This window comes from Vombatus ursinus, unplaced genomic scaffold (genome assembly GCF_900497805.2).
Source record: "Vombatus ursinus unplaced genomic scaffold, bare-nosed wombat genome assembly UNPS02014775.1, whole genome shotgun sequence".
NCBI classification, from domain to species: domain Eukaryota; kingdom Metazoa; phylum Chordata; class Mammalia; order Diprotodontia; family Vombatidae; genus Vombatus; species Vombatus ursinus.
Window position 1 is genome coordinate 16,312,925 of NW_020954553.1, and position 16,533 is coordinate 16,329,457.

The following is a 16,533-nucleotide window of genomic DNA, read 5'->3' on the forward strand; positions in this document are numbered from 1 at the left end:
TAGATAGATAGATAGATAGATAGATAGATAGATAGATAGATAGATAGATAGATAGATAGATAGATGGATGGATGGTAGAGGAAAGGAGAAAAAAGAGGGAGAGATATGGGAGAGGGAGGGATGAAGGGAAGGAAGGAGAAAGAGAGAGAGATCTGTCTTGCCAGTGTTTAGTATAGTGACTGGCACATTTAGTAAGCCTTTTAATAAATGTTCTTGGATTGGTTAGCATTCATCAGCCGGAAGAGAAAGCTTGGCCAATGCATTCATTAGGATCCTCTTTATACTGTTATTGTTGTATCTAGTAACTTACTAGTGTAAACTAAGATTTCCTACCTTTGAAGCACTTGGATGCTTAATTAGTAATTTTTTTTAGTGAACTGAATTGAAACAGGGTGATTTGGCCTGATCACAAATGCTGACAGTGCCTGAATTTCTCTTTCTTATGGACTTTATATATTTACATTTCTCTAGAGATACTAGATGATGATCAGGGCCTATTGAGGCCTTCATTTAAGAACTAAAGAGCAGCGCTCACTTGGACATATAAACTAAGGACCTTGGAAACATTTGATTGTAATGACCTTGTTCTTTCTATCACCCTGGTTTTGGTATTTTGAAGGGTTATGATCACAACCTATTTGTTCCTTCTCATCTTGTGCATTATTTTTCTTGCCCATGTTTTCTCACAAATTCTGGGTGGTTAGACAGACCTGATTTGCTGGTCCCTGCAGTGTACCACCCAGGATATCCATCTGGTTGCTATAATTTCTGCCACATGACCAGACCATCCACTTTATCAGGTATACATATCTTCAACAACGTCTTTAGCATCACTGCAGTTGCTCAAATTACATAGGACAACAATGTAGCCTTTTCACACTCAACTATTTATTTTCATTGCCTTTAGGGTTATCTGTAATTTTAATTCTTCCCGGGTCCATTATTTTCTGATTCACAGGCCACACAGGATCACTGTATGAATTTTGATATTAAACAGTTAGGTGCTTCTGGGGATCAATGAAATCACTACAGATTTTCCAGAAGCAATCTAACCAAGAGTCTGCCTCCCATGAATTCTGGGTCCAACTCATTGACCCACTGTGGTACCTGTTTGTGGTGCAAGTTTGTTGTTGTTCAATTATTCAGTCATGTCTGACTCTTTGTGACTCTGTGGACCATACTGTCCTTGGGGATTTTCTTGGCAAAGATACTGGAGTGGTTTGCCATTTCCTTCTCCAGTTCATTTTACAGATGAGGAAACTGAGGCAAACCAGGTTAAGTGACTTGCCCAGGATCACACAGCTAGTTAATGTCTGAGGCTAGATTTGAACTCAGGTCTTCCTGACTCCAGGCCCAATACTGAACCACATAGCTGCCTCCAAGATGCATATACTGATGAACAATGAAATGATAAACAGGGCATACTATCATCTGGATAATATGCATTTTTCATCTACCTTGTTCTGTTATGTGAATGGTTAGATTGATTTCCTTTCATTGTAGATTTCACTAAGGATGCTTTTTAGCAACATCTTGGGCATTATGCAATGAATAATACAAATAGCTGACATTCATATAGTACTTTAAGGACTATAAAACACTCGACAAATACTTTCTCATTTAATTCTCATAACCCTAGAAGACAGGTATTGAGGGTGTTTATCACCCTCCCCCCTTTTTTTTAAACAGACCTGTGATTTTGTGGGTTAGGTAGTTCCAGTGAGAAGTTCCTCTGCCCATTCAGTTCATTTCTTCTTCAGACTACAGTCTTAAGGAGTTGCCTGCAGGCTGAGGAGTTAGTAAATGTCAGGTGAAAGATTTGAATTTGGGTCTGAACTAACCCCAAATCCTGCATTGCACAGTGTCACCTGAGAATAGGAATACTGGGTAACCTTGCTGGACATAACAAATCTTTCTTTACTTTGGATTTTTATAGGACATACCTGTGGGGGTGGAAAGTCAAGGCAAATTCAAGGCACAGTGAGGCTAACATGCCTTCGGATGAGTAGGAGATAAATCTGGTTGGTTCTGAGGTTCTTCAGGGGAGCTTTTGACACATTCCTCGCCAGTGGTATGCTGATAAATGTTTAACAACCAGCTCTCCAAAAGGGGGGAAATTTAGATAGAGCAAACTGTTGAATTTAATCTGCATTATTCACATTTTCTCCATCATTTTCTTACATCCAGGCAATCAAGAAAACTTTAAATCAAGACCTGTTGTAGCATTTGGCAATTTCCAAGGTGTAAATACTCACACTGAAAATTTAACAATTATCTCTCCCCAGCTTTTCTGTAAGGTCCACTAAGAAGGATGGGGAATATGGATGGTTGTAGGAGAATATATCCTAAAAGTACTTAGTACACTAAAAGATACTCCTCATCCTTTCCTTAAATACTAGTAATGCCTGTGGTCCTTTGTTGGCTAGCCAGATCTATAATTCGTGTATAATGGATGCTCTTAGACTGGATACTCCCAAAGGATAGGCTCTGTTTACATCATAGGATCACAGATTTAGGAAGGAAATTTTTAGGTCATGTAGTTCAACCCTCTCCTTTTACAGATGAAGAAATGAGGCCCAGTGATGCAGGTGACTTGCCTAAGGTCACACCAAGTCATACGTAATAGAGCTAGTATTTTTTAATTAATTTATTTATTTTTAGTTTTCAACATTCACTTCCACAAGATTTTGAGTTCCAAATTTTCTCCCCATCTCTCCCCTCCCCCCACCCCAAGGTGGCATGCATTCTGAATACCTCTTCCCCCAATCTGCCCTCCTTTCTATCACCAGAGCTAGTATTTGAACCCAGATCCAGCACTCTAACCACTACACCATACCCTCAAAACCTGTCCCTTCTCTATTTCTGTTAATAGTGTGACCATTCTCCCAGTCTCCTAGGTTAGCTAGAAACTTTGTTATTATTTTTCATTCTTCTTCCTCCCTCATTCCATATGTCTAATTGATAATCATGTCATGGCTATTTCCACAATGTGTCTCACAACCTCACAATCCTTCTCTCCATGTCCGCTGAAAATATTCTAGTTTGGACCCTGATCTCTTCTCACGTAGAATATTAGAGTAGGACACAGGGTGTCCACGACATGGCATTTAATCAAAGCTTTTTCTAGACAATGATGTTTTGACCCATGTAAGACAAACATTTCTTAAATGAATGAATGAGTGAAATTTCTGCCCTCACAGAATTTCTGTTCTAATGGTGGGAGGGGAAAGAGAGAGAGGACAAGACAGATGTAATTAGCACATATTTATCGTAGTTAACATAGCTTCTGAAGATTGTTCCTTGAATAAATCCTACCTCTTCCAAGCTGGCCACCTTTGTTCATGCCCTTCTGGAACCCAACTCCTGACCCCCAACACATACTCACATAAATCTTACTCATCCTTAGGGGTCCAGTGCCAATCCTATATACTTCCCAGTTATCCCCTCCAAGTCTTGTCTCTCCTCCTCTTAACTAGCACCTAAAATACTAACTCATATATACTTTGACAGAGTTTTAAGGCTTATCTTTGTACAGCATCTTCCTCAAAACTCTGTGAGGCAGGTAGTTCAAACATGATTATCCATATATAACATAGCATTTCAAAGTTTCCAAAGCACTTTATATATATTATCTCATTTGATCCAAGAAAAGCAATCTCTGGGAAGTAGTTGTAGCATAGGTGTGATTATCCCTATTTCATAGACAAGAAAGTAAAGTGCGTCTCAATTGAGAAGTACCTTGGTTCATATTCACATGGCCGATAAGCTTTAGAGACAGGATTCAAATTCTCTGTTGGCTTCTGGTACACTGTTTTTTTCTGCCACAGCATACCATACCGCACTGTACCACACACTGACTTTTTCAACATTTAGTCCACTTTTCCTTGTGCTATTTGTCTATTTATAAGCATGTCTTGTATCCTCAGGTAGACATTAAGCCCTTAAGAGCTCAGAGTATGCATGCCATATACATTTTTTCGTTTCCAGCTCTGAACTTAGAGTTCTGAAAGTGAAAATGTGTACTGAATGTCAATTATGATTCAGTTTAGTACAACCAGCATTTATTTGGCACTACTATGTGCTGGGCACTGTGGCTAGATCATAGAGATATGAAGAGAAAAAAGAAACAATCTTTGTCATTAAGGAACCTCCTTAGTCTACCATGTAGATATTTTTCTATCAAGACAGATCATAGCTGCTTCATATGATTTTATGAGTTGCTATGCTCCCTGCCACCACCATCACACACACACACACAAAAATCATTAGCAGGCAATAAGCCAAGTCTCTTCTCCAAACCCAATTAAGTTGGTTTTCAAACAAGACCATTGTCAGAACCATATACAAAGTCTTTCCAGCCTGATACAAATGTCTAGAACTTGTACTCCACCAATAAACCCGGAATTACCTCCATGATACAATGAAAGATCAGAAAGTTCTTTATTATTGTAGCGTGTACTCCAACCTGACTTTCCCGACATATACTTGGACTATAAGATCAGGTCTCTGTTGAACTGTTGACCACTTCTATTCTCAGAATTCTGGGAGTAACCCTGAGGGGTTCAGGTTTCTAGTATTATTGCTTATGAGCCCTCATCTGGCATACCCTAATATCACTTAACAGATAATAACTCCCCAATATCAGCAAACCAATTAACATAAATTAGCTTTCACAAAGGAATATCTATTAAGAAGGTGTAACAAGGACCAAAGTATAACAACATTCTTCCAAACTTGAAGATGCACTCTTCCCTCTTCAAGTGAAAAGTAGACTCAAACTTAAAGTGATTGCTATAAACATCCCTCTGTCCCCAAAATTTGTGTGGGGGCACTTTCTAGTTCTTGGCCTTGGGAGTCTTTTGCTCCCCTCAAGGAGTCCCCATCAAATTCACTTCTAGGTGTGGCAGAGCCGATGAACAAGGCACTCCCTTGCTTGAAGAACATGGAGTCTCAGCTGCCAGGTCAATTCACTGTTGGGTGGAACCTAACATCATTCCTCAGGGATGGCTCCTTACCAGACTTGTTCCTATTGGTTCTGGTTGCTGAGGGGACCTTTGATGGTAATCTGTGCTGTTCCAACCTAGATACTCGTTCACTTAAGATCAGGAAAGAATCAACACAAAGAAAGAAACATCATGCATTCCTGGCCACTTGGGCATCTATAGGGAAAGGGAAGGTACTCACGAGAGGCTATTAACACTGCTATTGTTGCTGTCACTACCACTGATTTCTACCCAAGAAGTCAATAGTATTCTTTTCTCCTCAACTCAAAAAACTGCTAAAGAACAGAAAGAGAGACAGACAGACAGACAGACAGACAGACAGAGACAGAGACACACAGGCAGAGACAGAGAAAGAGAGACAGAGAGAGAGAAATCTTCCACTCAAATCTTTTTCGTACACACTCAATTCTGGATTAACAGCCGATTAAAAGATATTACCACCCAGTAAACTGGAGAAGAGCTGTGAGAGGATCCCTCCATGTGTTCTAAAGTGCAGAACTTGGCCCCAAGTCTCCATGTAAGTTAGTACTAGGCTGAGTACCTTACTCATGTTCTATGGACTGAGGCCTCATTGACCAGTCCCCCAATTACATGGGCCTTTATATGATCAACCTGGTTAAATTTGCTGAGGCATCATAGAAAATTAGCATACCAGACAGTAAAAGTTTTTGGCTATAACATAGGAACATAGTTATTGACTAAAGTGATTGATAGATGGAATTAACTTAAAGTATTTTACAGTATAGGATAGTAAATGGCACCTGCCCAAAGAATAGCTGTTTATATAAGATGACAAATGGTAGATGAGGAGGAAGAGGAAGATGCTGATCCATAACCGTTATCATCCTCCTCCTCCTCATCATCATGAGGCCATACTTTCTGGAGGATGTAAACTTCAAACAGATTTAAAAAAGAAAGGAATGAGGCAGTATGATAAATAGGGAGAGGAAGTTTTTTTCCAGCATGAGAGGAAGCCTAAAAAGACCACAAGAGTTTGGAGTGAAACACATATGGCTGCCACAGAATATAGAAGTTGGGGTGGTAGGTAATAGAAAGGCCAGTGGGGAGGTATAGTATACCCTGGGGCATTTGGAGCCAAGGGGAAGTGTTATTCTTTCTCTTGGGTGCACACTTTACCCAATACCAAGGAGAAAGTAGAAATGCACTGGTGGGAATTCTCCTTTCAACAGACAACTTCCTTGGAAAGGGGTAATGACTATTGTCCCATCTAGGAGGACACTCTCCCCACAACATGGCAGAAGTTTGGGGAAATAGACTTCATGCTGGCCTTTATTCCTAAGGCCTTCTGTCTACATGTATTCTGTTGACTTGCTTGACTTTGTAAAAGAGCTATCCCCAGTTACAGGGGACTGATGATCAAACAAACATGTTACCTACCTTCTGACAAATAAGTGATAGATTCAGGATGCAGAGCAGGACATATGTTTTTTAGACATTACTAATGTGGAAGTTTGTTTTTCTTGACTATGCTTATTTGTTACAGTGTTTTCTTTTTCTAATGGGGATGGAAAGAGAAAGAAAATATTTTTATTGAAAAAAAATTAAATTCGAAAATAAAAAACATCACACTAAAAATCAAAGAGCTACCTGAAGTGGCCCAGACCCACCCCAATCACCAACAAGTTGAGAAGTGTCCACTTTTTGGTGGAGCTCCCTACTTACTAGAGTTGTGCGATCTTGAGCAACTCATTCAACTTCCTAGCCCTTAATTTCTTCATGTGAAGAATGAGAGGATTGGCCTAAATGGTTTCCGAGGTCCTTTCCAGTGCTAGACCTATGATCACTATGATCCCACTTACCACAGGCATCGGCAACTTTATCTTCAGAAGGCCCTACACTCAGCACTTCCCCTCTGGGCTCTAGCAGCAGGGCCTTAATTTCCCTCCCATGAACAACCCAAGTCATCAGGAACCTATGGGCACTTGAATGGCCCTGGTATAAACACTTCAGTAAGTGGAGGCTTCTTGGTACTTTAAATTTTTATTATCTGTAATTACCAGCAATAGTCACCAAAGAACCAAATGGCCACACTGGGACTCCCCTTGCCAGTGTGACTGCAAACATAGCTGAGCTGATGGGGCCAGCCAAGCTGTTGCTGGACCAGTCATAGTGCCCTGAAATGAAGCTGGACTCACTCTTCCATACAGATGGGACAGTAAATCCCAGAACTTCATTGAAGCAAAGGCATGGTTTGATCTCCCTCCAGCATCAGAGACAGGCCAAGGTCTGCATGAAATGTAACAGGCTTTCGAAAATCTCTTTCTTATCCTATAGTTAAAAATCAGGGTAGAAAGAAGACCTGGGCTCCACCTTGTGACTTACTGTGTGACCTGCAACAAATCATTTAATCTTGAAAATGGAAATAAAAATCCCTGCCTTTCTCTCCTTAAAGTCTTAGAGGAATTCCTACAGGAAGCTGCATGATGAAATGGATATGAGAGTCAAGCAAGTCAACAAGCATTTATTAAATGCCTGTTATGTTCTGAGCACTGCAAATACAAAAAAAATAGCAAAAAATAATCCATGTTCTCAAGGAGCTCACATTCTAATGAGACATTATATAAATAACTAAGTATAAAAAAGATATATACAGGATAAATTGGAAGTAATTTTAGGAGGAAAGCACTAGCATTAAAGGAGGATTAGGAAAGGCAACATAAAAGGGTGAGATCTTTGATGCGACTTGAAGGAAGTTAAAGAACCCTCTATGTATGGGGGACAGTGAAAATGCCCAGAGATGGGAGATGAAGTGTCTTGTTTGAGGAATATCAAGGACCAGTGTCACTGGATCACAGAGTATGTGGGGGTAGTAAGATGTAAGAAGAACAGAAAGGTAGGAGAGGACCAGTAGGAAAGGTTTTGGACACCAAATAGAGGATTTTTATATTTGATTTTGGTGGTAGTAGGGAACCACTGGAATTTATCAAATTGGGTCAAAGAGTGAGTAACAACAACAAAAAAAAAGAGTGAGTAACATAGTCAGCATGGTCAGATCTATGCTTTAGGATTATCACTTTGAAAGTCAATTGGTGAACGGACTGGAATAGGTGGGCAAAAGACTTGAGGCAGGGAGACTGACCAGAAGGCTACTGTAATAGTCCAGGTATGAGGTGAATGTCCACAGACAGAAAGGGAAATATGTGAGAAAGACTGCAAAAGTCGAATTTAAAGGACTTGTGGTGGGTATTTGAGGAATCAAGGACACCTCCATTGCAAGCCTGGGAGGGAGTTGATGCCCTAGATAGTAACAGAAGTTGAGAAGAGGGTGCTTTGGGGAGGGAAGAAAGAAAACGAGCTCAGCTTTGGACTGAGCTCTGATGTTTGGACTGACATTGATAGTGAGTATTACTTGGATGAAAATCCAGTAAAGGATTCTAAGAAGCAACAGTCAGACAGGTAGGAGGAGAAGAAGCAGGAGAAAGCATTGTCATGAGAACACTAGAGACAAGATGGTAGATATGAAGGAGAAGATGGTGATGAGCAATGTCAAAGGATGCAGAGAGGTCAATAAGGATGAGGATTAGGAAAAGGTTATGATGTCCTCTGAGGCTCAGTCCTGTTCCCTTTTCTCTTCTCTCTTGATGATTTCTGTTGGTTATCTTGCTGATGATTCTCAAGTCTACTGACCCAATCCTAACTTCTCTGATGAGCTCCAGTCTCACAAATCCAACTACCTATTAGACATCTCAAACTGGATGTCCCAAAGACACTTCAAATTCAATATGTTCAAAACTAAGTGCATTTTCTTTCCCCCCAAAAACTGCCTTCTTTCTCAACTTTCCTATTACTGCCTAGGGCACCACCATCCTCCCAGTCACTCAGGCTTGCAACCTGTGTCCTTACACACTCTCACCCACCAGTCCTGTGAATACATCTCTTATAAATGTTCCCCTTCTCTCCTCTGACACTGCCTCCACTTCCTCATCACCTCATATCTGGACTATTCCAATAACCAGACTGCAGTTACAGAAAGAATGAGAAGACACGGGCACCAATTATGGGAAACATATGGGCATTAGCCATGAAAGAAAAAGGGAGGAGAGATATAGGGTAGTGCAGTTAGAAAGATGTAGTGAGGGGTTTTTGAGAATAGGGAGGGGAGGGGACATGGGTTGTTGGTAGACAATAGAGAAGCCTCCAATAGACAATGAGAAGTTGAAGAGAACTGGCCTTCCAGTCAGGAAGATGAGGGTTCAGGTCTTACTTTGTCTACATATTAGTTGTATAACCCAGGATAAGTCATTTAACTTTTTTTCTAGGCAAGTTGCTAAGACTAGAAGGTGCCAGCCTGCACTAGTAAAATGCAGTGAGAGTTCCCAGTACCAACAAAATGGCAAATCTAGTTCCTGTCTCCTAGTACTCTGAGATCATGTATGAGGAATGTCTGTTAGTTTCTTACCAGAAAGAGGTGCCTATAAGCAGGGGTTCTTAACCTGTGATCCAAAGAATAGATTTCAGAGTCCATGAACTTGGATGGAAACAAAAATATAGCTTTATTTTCATAACTTCAACCCCAAATTTAGTATTTCCTTAAATGATTTTAAAACATTATTCTAAGAAAAGATCAGTCCACTCGGCTTCATCAGATTGCCTAAGAGGTCCGTGACACAAAAAAGGTTGAAAAATCCCTGCTTAACGTTTTTAACCTAAGTTGTAAATACATTAGAGCAGGCTGCCTATTTCCCTGGGTGGAGTTGAAAGCTTTTCTCCTCTCCTGCCTAGCTAGCCCTGCTGTTCTCCAAATTTGGCAGCAGATGGTGCTAGCAGCACTATGAACACTTCAGATGCTATGAACACTTCAGTAGCATTGTGATGTCACTGATGTGGGGACTCCCTCCACTGAAGCAGATAGCAACTCATCCACCCTTTCAAACCCTATGCAAAATTTTTGTCCATGTTTTCTCATAAATTTTCCTTGCAGAAAGGCTTGGGATGATTGACCACAATATGATTAATTGTATCTGGCCATGTGATCCATGAAACTAGATAATGATAAGGAGAGTAAATAAAACAAAGTCCTTGCTTTCTTTCTCCCGCATCCCACTACACACACACACACACACACACACACACACTCACTCTCTCTTCTCTATCCTACTGAACCCATAAGAGTTGGAGTGTAACTCAGAGGAAAGAGCACCGGATTTAGAGGACCTGGGTACCAACTGGGTGACTTTAACCTCCCTAATTGTCATTTTCTGTGTCTATAAAATAAGACGTGTGAATATAGAAGTAGTGGTGGGGAGAGGAAATGGAGTATTGATGATTTTTTTCCTCTTCCCTTCTAGTTCTTCATAGGCTCATAGACTGAGATCAATATGGGGGACCATTTAACAGAAGAGAAAAACTGAGTCCCAGTTTGGAGTCCAATAATTTTAAAACTATGTCTTGTTTCTGGATCTCTCATCATTTGCTACAGACCCCCAGGAGGAATAAGCCTTAGTTATTTGTTTGTTGACTTAGATTGGTTAAATCCAAGGTTTTAGGAGTATTTTCCTCATTAAAAACCTTTTGAGGTAATAGAGTAGAAAGAGAACTAGGCTTGGCCTCGAAAATCTAGAGTCTGTCTCATTCCAACATCACCACACCAGGGCCTGGGAGCACCAGAGTAGTTCCCATTTTAGAAATGCTTTTACATCCTTCACTGCACTGGGTGGTAGATGGTGCAGGCTTATCATCAGGATCAAATGAACAAACACAATCTGTAAATCTTAAAGTAACAATATAGATGTGTGTGTGTATGTATATATGTATGTTAGTGATGATGATGATAATACTAAGGAGAGAGTCTGCATGATATAGTAGATAGAGATCTGGCCTCCCAGAGAGGAAGAGTTGGGTTCAGGTCCTGCCTGAAACACATACTGATTGTAAGACCTCTAGCTAGGCAAACCATTCAACCTCCCACTACCCCCAGGCAACTTTCTAAGACTATGAGTTACAGAGAAGATAAGACTTGCTTTGGTAGAATTCACTCTACCTGTAAAATCATGAGACCAGTCCCTCTTCCTCTTAATACTTGCACCCTTCCCTCATTTTACAGATGAGGAAGTAGGTTCAGAGTGCTTGAGTAGAAATGCCCAGTCACAGTCTTTGACACACACATACTCCCCCTCTTTGCACATTCTATGCTCCAGTCATGCTGACCCACTTTCTACTCCATGAACACAACACTCTATTTCCATTCTCCCTTAGTTTGCTCTGGCCAGAAAGCTCTGGCCCCCTCACTTCCATCTCTTAGTTTCACTTCAATGCTCACTTCCAATTTCACCTTGTGCAGGAGTCCTCTCCTGGTGCTTCCCCTCACCCCTACCTCACAGACTGCCTTCCTCTCTGAGATCACCTTCCACCTTACTCAGTATATATCTTGTATGTGCCTTAGTTTATTGTCATGATCATTTCATCTTCTAAAATGTAAGCACCTTGAGGGCCAGTTTCTACTTTTCTTTGTATCCTCCCCTGACTCAGCTCAGTATGTGGCGCACAGTAAGTTCATGATAAATGCTTGTTGACTGACTGCTATCACTGTCAGAACTAGACCTCATAACCAGGATATAAGTTTATAGACTGTCAAAAATGGGAAGAACCTTGTAGATTCATTTAATCCAACCCTTCATTTCACGTTTCGGGAAACCGAGACTGGGAGGAATGAAGTGCCTTGTTTTAAGTCACCTATAATAAATGTTGGGGTGGAATTAAAATCTTGGCCAGAATCACAAAATAGAAACTTCAAAATTGGAAGGAACTTCTGAGATCTCCTCGTCCAGCCTGTACCTGAACAAGAATACCCCTATAATATACACACAAGTGGTTATCATCTAGCCTTTGACTGAACACCTCCAGAGAGGGCTAAGAAATGAATATTTATTATCCTAGAAAGCTACTGCCCATTCTTTTTTGGGATAGTTCTTAATTTTTCTAGCTTCTATTTGCTTCTCTATACCTTCTATCCATTGCTTCTAGTTCTGTTTCCTGGGGCCAAGCATAAATGTAATCTTATATGTCTCCTGATGCCAAATCCTGCAATCTCCCCATTACACACCACACTGTTGCTCAGTTTTCCTCCTCTCTTAAATGAAGACAATAATACATATACTACCCAGGTCACTCGGTGATTGTAAGGAGAAATTAACTCTAATCATTCAACAAATATTAAGTACCAGGTACTTACTATGCAATGGGAATACAAAGACAAAAAAAAAATTAGATGAGATATTAAACCCCTTTGTAATCACAAAGTGGTATACAAATGCAAACAGATTATAATTAGTTCATGGGCCATGTTCATTTTTCTGAAGGAATTTTTACTAGAAACAAAGGAGAAAGTTGCCACCTTCCCCCAAACAAAGAAGAATAGAAAGAAATGCATTTAGTTTTACAGAGAACAAGTTTCAATTCTAATCCTAGTTCATGTCTAATGATAGTTAAGTAGACAGCATGGTTTATGAGGTTGCAGAGGTGGTACCTTTCCTATTTCTCTGCTTTGTACTATATATTATGGCAGTAATGGGGCCAAGACTCTGGGGCCTCCTGGATATTTCAGCCCCTACATGCTATCTCTGATTGCTAGCCTCCTGCCCAGGGGTAGGGGGTTGGATTAGAGATCTGGTGTTGGAGCCCAGGCAAGACAGTTTGAAAGGACAGTGGGCTGGTTGTTGGGAAAACACACACACACACACACACACACACACACACACACCCTGATCATTACATTTTAATAGCTACACATTATCCTATTAAAGCAAATCCCAAGCATGCTATTGGAAAGCCCGGCAGAGTCTATTAATCCCCTACCTAACTCTTCATCTTACTGAGCTGTCCTCAGAGCTGGGTTAATTGAGTTTGGAAATAGGAAACCTTTTAGGTGACAGTAGATGATCCAAAAGGAAGCCAGTGATCAAAGAAAGAAGTTTTTTGCAATGCAGGTAGGTAAAGAAGTAGGACTGAAAGGCTTCCCATGACTTCATAAAGCAATTATGTAATACTTTATGTGCATATAATGTAAGTAGTTATTATTGTGCAAATACAGGAAGGATCCATGCCCTTCCTCCTGCCACTCACAGCCCTCCTTTCCAGCTTCCTTTTCTGGGTTGCCTTCCCTCCTTTAGAATATAAGCCCTTGGAGGAACAGGGATTGCTTTGGTTATTTCCCTTTTATCTCCAGTATTTTTGCACAATGTGCATAGCATTTAACAATGCTCTACCTATTACTGTCCATCCATCCATCAATCAATAAACATTTATTAAGTACCTACTAAGTGCCAGGCACTACGCTAAGCACTGGAATACATTTCTGGTAAGCATTAGGGGCAGCTCAGTAAGATGAAGAGTCAGGTGAGGAACTGACAGCCTCCAATGGGCTTTCCAATAGCATGTTCTGGATTGGCTTTAATAGGATAATGTGTAGTGATCAGATGTAATGGTCAAGTTTGGTTTGTTTTCTTTTGTTTTCAATAACCAATCCATTGTCCTTTCAAACTGTCTTGCCTGGGCTCCAGTATCAGATCTCCAGTCCAACATACAAAAAGAGTCAAAAGACAGTTCCTGCCCCTAAGAAGCTTATTATATAATGGGGAGACATATGCAAACAAACATATACAGAGCAGATTATCTACAGGATAAATAGGAAGTAATTAGCAGAGGAAAGACATTTAATTAAGAGGGGTTGGGGAAGGCTTCCAGTAAAGGAAGAGATTTTATTAAGGATTTAAAGAAGCTGTGGAGAGACTTCCATAGGCAGAGAAAAGGAGAGAGAGGCATTCCAGGGATGGGAATCTATCTATCTATTATCTATCTGTGTCTATCTGTCTGTTTGTCAGCATAGATTAGGTCAGGGTGAGACCTTCTCCACACAAATTGGAATCTATGTGACTTAGTAGATAAGATCTAAGCAGTTGCCTCAAGGAAGGTTAGGCACCTAGGTCACATAGCATTATCAAAGGTGGGCCTCAAACCCAAGTCTTCCTGACTCCAAGCTCAAGACCCTATTTACTACCCCATGCTGCCTCAACAGTTGTTATAATTATTGGGCAGAGGGGAACTTCTAAAAGCCTGGCAGAAAAATCAGAATGAGTTAGAGCAATATTCTGCAGTAGAGGAAAAGCATTAGGCATAATTGTTGCTGGGTGTTTTTTCTTCCTTTTCTCAGGCTGGGTTTCTAAATTACTCCCTAAACTCTTTTATTTTCATGAAGGGACAATCATTAAAAGCCAACACATAATGATATATCCTTTCTGTGTTGTTCTGTTAAAATAATATTTGGGAACTGGTCCAAATGATCATGAAGTTCATTTTGGCCAAGCTGTAAATTGTAAAGTATTGACACAATTACATTTCCCATGCCAACATCCTCATCATTAATCAATGATTCAAATATTCATTCACGCATGCATTCTACCAAGTTTTTAACAAGTACTCTCTTCCTGTGTTCCATATCCTACCTAGGTCTTAGAGGGAATGGAGCAGAAGGTATTCAATTATTTCAACATGAGTAATTAATAAGCACCTACTATGTGCAAAGAATTGAGCAAGATAGATACTGGGGAGAGAGATACATGAACAGATGAAAAACAAGTCCCTCTCCTCAAAGAGATTATGATATAGGTGAAAAAAGTGATTAGTACACAAGGAAAGGTAAATGAATAATGGTTCCTCTGAGAGTCTTAGAATGTCAGAGCTTATCTAGTTCTGCACTCATAAATTTTTTCATGATATTCCTCACTTCCACCATCCTCTCCTCAGCACCTTCCCTTTTTGCAAAGGGGGAGGGGGAGATAGATAGATAGAGAGAGAGAGAGAGAGAGAGAAAGTTTTCTTTAAAGTCACTATCATATATAGCACCTGACAGCCAAGTGACACATTGACAGTGTCTGCCACAACAGATGCCACATTCCATATGCATATTCCTTCACTTCTCTAGTGAAAGAAGGGAGCTAGGCACTTTTCTTCATTTCTTCCCTCCAGGGCCAACATTGTTCATTAAATATGACCTCACAACAATCAATTTCACTTGATTGTTTTTTCCCCTTATATACTTGTAGTCATTGAACACATCATTTCCTCATCTCTGCTTACACCACTCTGCATCAGTTCATATAAGCTTTCCCATGTTTCACCAAATTACTCATGTTTTGCATGTATATATTACAATTTCCTTAGCAATGATTTCCTTATTAGTGGGTACACTCCCACTGTTTCCATTTCTTTCCTGTCTCTCTCTCTCTCTCTCTCTCTCTCTCTCTCACACACACACACACACACACACACACACACATAAAGTGTTGCTCTGAGTAGTCAGCTATATACAAGGGATCTTTATTTCTGTCTTTGATGGGAGGAGGATTTTAAACAGACAGAATAAGTATTTAATTGCAAGCTAAAAGTAAATGCTAGGGACTTCAGAGGAGCAGGAATTTTGGAGGGCATATTTTGGGGAGGATGTATTTTGACTGGAGAATAGAACTTTCCAAGTGAGAGTAACACCACGAGATGAAATATCCTATCCTAAGGCAACAATGAGAATTCTGTGGGACAGTTGAGGAAACAGTTTGCATAATGGGTAGTACTATGTATATAGGAGTACCAATTTTGTTTCATTTTGCTTTTTAATTAACCTCTGGGGTGATACTAGAAGGTAAAAAGGGATTGTCTGCCTGTAGCCAGGAAAAGTGAGGGGGGGGATTAGATACTGGGGTTTGTGAAAAGAGAATTGGGGAAGCTGGAGTCTATCTGCCCTACAGCAGGTTTAGTAAATCTGTAAAGATCAAAGAAAACAAACAAAATCTCCAGTTGACTTAGGGCTCAGGGATCTAGAGCTGGTATCCTCTAGCACTCTTCTTGCCTGAGGGCTTTTCTTCATTATCACCTTCTCAGTCTCCCCCTAGTCTCTTCTCCTTCCTGGAAGTGGGTGGGATTCCCATTCCTGCTTGATCTTATCTGCTCTACCCAGTGTAAGAATGAAAAGAAAAGTGAGGTCAAAAAGATGAATGGTGGGCTCACAGGGATAAAGGAAAATTGGGAGAGACAAAGGTGAGTTGTTTAGGGTGGAACATGCTGAGTTTAAGATTTCTGCGGAGAGTTCAGTTTGTTCCCGTCTCTTTCTGGGGAACTGGACAAGATTTTAAACTCTAAGCTCAACAACAAATACACTTGTGTGTCTTCAGAAAAGTCACTTTCTCTCTGGGCCTCAGTTTCTCCATCTGTAAAATAGCAGGGATTGGACCATATGAATCTTTATTCTTTTCTATTAATAATCTATTAATCTGTAACCTGGGTTCGAATCCTGATTCTTGCAGTAAGAAATAGCTGTGGGTCGGACCCACTGTCACTGTCTCTCAGCTGTTCTGAGCCAGTTTCCCTAACAAGTAAATGGGGTTAAGACTATTTGTGTAACTTTACAGTAGTAAGGAAAGCACTTTGTGTCTAAGTAAATTGGTATAGAAATTGCATAGCTATTATCGTGATGTCAGGGAGTTAATTAATGTCTGTACAAAACTAGAACAAGAACCTG

At 40.3% G+C, this 16,533-nt stretch overlaps 1 protein-coding gene across 1 annotated transcript in view; it reads left to right on the plus strand.

Annotated features, from left to right (window-relative positions):
- CSMD2 (CUB and Sushi multiple domains 2) overlaps positions 1-16,533 on the plus strand; it is a 914,813-nt gene that overhangs the window by 407,065 nt on the left and 491,215 nt on the right. The gene's annotated exons all lie outside the window — the stretch shown is intronic.